This window comes from Pan paniscus, chromosome 3, assembly GCF_029289425.2.
Source record: "Pan paniscus chromosome 3, NHGRI_mPanPan1-v2.0_pri, whole genome shotgun sequence".
In the NCBI taxonomy this organism is placed as follows: domain Eukaryota; kingdom Metazoa; phylum Chordata; class Mammalia; order Primates; family Hominidae; genus Pan; species Pan paniscus.
Window position 1 is genome coordinate 77,822,312 of NC_073252.2, and position 3,779 is coordinate 77,826,090.

Consider the following 3,779-nt stretch of genomic DNA (forward strand, 5'->3'; position numbering starts at 1 on the left):
TTTTCAAGAAAAGAATTGATGATTTCTGTAAAGAAAAATACTCTCTGGCATATCCTTGCCTAGCCCTTCCTTGGTGTGACTCGCTACACTCTAGCCATCATGAGCTGTGTCCTGTTCATGCTCTGCTTCGCAATATTTTCTCATCTTCCTTCCTGACATCCCCCCTCTGCTTGCCCTCTTAAAGACAGCACTCCTCAAGGGTTTTGGTTTGTTCCTAGTATTTCTTTATTATTCCTTTCTCCTTGAACCCCACTGCCTCAGCAACTGGCTCTACACAGATACGCCAGATCTGCATGGTAAGCCCTACCTCCCATCTAAGCTCCAGACTCACATTCCCAACCCTAGTTGCCCAAATTCATATAGGTCATCTGAGCACCTAAAATTCATTGTTTTTTTAATATAAAATTATAATAGACTCAAAGTTTCCCTATATTGCCCAGACTAGTCTTGAACTCTGGGGCTCAAGCAGTCCTCCTGCTTCAGCCTGTCAAAGTGCAGGGATTACAGGCATGAGCCACTGTGCCTGGCCAAATTCATCATTTTCTTTCACAAATATAATCTCTCATATTCCCTTTCTTGGTCAACAGTATCATAACATCCACCCAGTAAACCCAGTTAAAATTTCTGACTTATCTGTCTCCTTCTTTTCATTTTCTATATCTGAGCAGTCTCTAAGCTCTGTGCAGTGGAAGTTCCTGAATGTCTATACAGGTGGATGTTTAGGCCTGGCAATATGGAGGAGGGCTAGCCAATTTGTGTTAAACCATTGTTTGCATAGAAAGCACACTGTTTTTACTTACAGTGTATATTTATTTAGGGTAGACTAAGGTTGAATGTTTTGGGGTTCTGTGGAAGGGCCTTAAGAGCCCCCTAGTCCACCTGTTGGCATCATCACTAGTCCAACCGGATCTAACTCCTCAATAACTCTTAACTTTCTTACATCTGCTCTCAGTCCCCAAATAAAGCACATCCCTTGTCTATTGCCTAGATTATTGTGACCTTTAGTACTTCTTCTTGATCCCCATTCACCCCAAATCATCTTATATCCAACCCATCATGCTCCTGCTCAAAAACTTTTGATGACTCCCACTGTCTGTATAAAAACAAAATTCCATAATCTAGACACACCCTACCTTTCCAATTTCATCTCATCACATTGTCACTTGACTGCACATTCTACATTCTGGTTTACATCATGTAACATCAATCATTTATTTATTTCAGCAAACGCTTTAGGCCTTTTCGGGGCCCCTTATCAATTTCTCCCCAATTGCTATTTTGAAGTTTCACTGTCCTTGAATTTTCATTGAGAATATTTAGGAAGAAGCTCCTCACTCACCTACTCCATAGCTGTAAACATTCTCACTCACCTACCCTCATTCCTGTCCTCTCATGACCCAAGGTCATGGGTCCATTCATGTTTCTCTCGCATGCTCTTCCAACCTCCCCCTATCTAATGGATTCTTCCCACAGGATAAGCCTGCTCAAGTCCCTAAAAGAAAATGCCACCCTGCAGCTCCCTCAAAATGCCACCTTCTTCTCTCATAGCTAGGTGCCTCAAAGTGATGGTCAGCAACTTGCCATAGCCTCTTCAGCACACTGCAGCCTGACTTCGGCTCACCTTTCTTTTAACCTGTGCCAGTAAAGGTCACCAACAACCTCCAATTGCCACGTACAATGGACCCTTCAGTCTTCACCAAGGAAAACCTCTTCAGCATTCCCCAAAGCTTAGCTTAAGGAAGAAGTACAGGCTCCTATCTTTGACCACCGTTGACCACTCCCACCTTGAAACTCATTTTCAGTGGCTTTTGTGATACATCTCTGTAAAGATGAGGTCTCAGGAGTACACAGATGGCAAGAAATAGGGATGACTGAAGAGAGTTTAATGAAGGAATCATTTGTAAAGATCTAGGATTAAGGGAAACTAGCAAGGGAAGGTGACGGACCTATAGGCTAGCAACAGGGGACAGCCTTGACACCCTTAGGCCTGTAGAGATAAGGCAAGTTGCAACTGTGAGGTTGCCCAGCAGAAGCCCTGGTCTTTGGCAGACTATAGCCACTAACAATCCATTTACAGCAGAAAGAAGCCAGAAGATGATCACCCCAGCCGTTCTCTTCTTACTCTCCAATCTCCTGGCAGTGCCCCCAAGTGGCTGAACACTTGAAGCCAGAGGACAAGAGAGGCAGTTGATGTGGTCCACAGCAATCAGCCTTCCAGGCCACAGAGCAGGATGGAGAAGGATAGTGGATTTGGAGGGGCAAACAGAATATCCAGTGCACACTTCCTCCTAATTTTTCTGGCTTTCTGTGATTCTTTCTCAGGCTCCTTTTCTGGCCCCTCTTCCTATACTCACCTCGTAAATATGTGTGTTTCTCAGGGCTTGGTCTTTGGCCCTCTGGTCTTTTCACTCAGTTCACTTTCTCCATGTAAGCTATCAATCATCATGGCTTCAACCACTAGCTAAGTGCTGATATTTCCCCTTTCTATAACTCTTAGCTTTGAAATCTTTCTGGACCTTTACATTCACATCCAGTTGCCTATTAGCTATCTCCATGGGCACCTCAAGCTAAGTGTATACGAAATGAAACCCATCAGCTCTCCCTAACCCTACCCACTCACAGAATCTGATCATCTGTGTTCTCATCTCACTAGCTACCTGGCTGCTCCATCCAGAAATTTAAGAGTCATTCCTTTGATGTCTCTCTCCTCCTTTCCCTTATCTAACTCATTAGTCACTAACTACAGCCAATTCTAGCTCCTATGTACCTTCCAAACGTATCCCATCCTCTCTGTCCACATTGCCACAGCTTTTGCCTTGACAAGCTTTTACCTTGACACTCTGAGATCCATCTTAACAGTGCTTTCTGTATTTTCTGTATTAGTCATCATTCTCCAGAGAAACGGAATCAACAGGATACATACAGATAGAAAAATACTTATTATGAAGAATTGGCTCATGTAATTATGGAGGCTGAGAGGTTCCACAATCTGTTGTCTATAAGATCAAGGCCCAGGAAAGCCAGTGGTAGAGTTGCAGTTACACCCAAAGACTTGAGAACCAGGAGAGCCAGTGTTGTGAGTTGCAGTGTGACTCCAAATGTCAGAGAACTGGTGGTTCCAAGATGGCCAAACAGGAAGAGCTCCAGTCTACAGCTCCCAGTGTGAGCGATGCAAAAGATGGGTGATTCCTGCATTTCCAACTGAGGTATTGGGTTCATCTCACTGGGGCTTGTCAGACAGTGGGTGCAGGACAGTGGGTGCAGGACAGTGGGTGCAGCACACCGAGCATGAGCCTAAGCAGACTGAGGCATCGCCTCACCAGGGAAGTGCAAGGGGTCAGGGAATTCTCTTTCATAGCCAACCAAAGCTGTGACAGACGACATCTGGAAAATCGGGTCACTCCCACCCTAATACTGTGCTTTTCCAATGGTCTTAGGAAACAGCACACCAGGAGATTATATCCCATGCATGGCTTGGAGGGTCCCACACCCATGGAGCCTTGCTCATTGCTAGCACAGCAGTTTGAGATCGAACTGCAAGGTGGCAGCGAGGCTGGGGAAGGGGCGCCCGCCATTGCTGAGGTTTGAGTAGGTAAACAAAGCAGCCAGGAAGCTCCAACTGGGTGGACCCCACCTCACCTCAAGGAGGCCTGCCTGCCTCTGTAGACTCCACCTCTGGGAGCAGGGCATAGCCAAACAAAAGGCAGCAGAAACCTCTGCAGGCTTAAATGTCCCTGACTGACAGCTTTGAAGAGAGTAGTGGTTCTCCCAGCATGGAG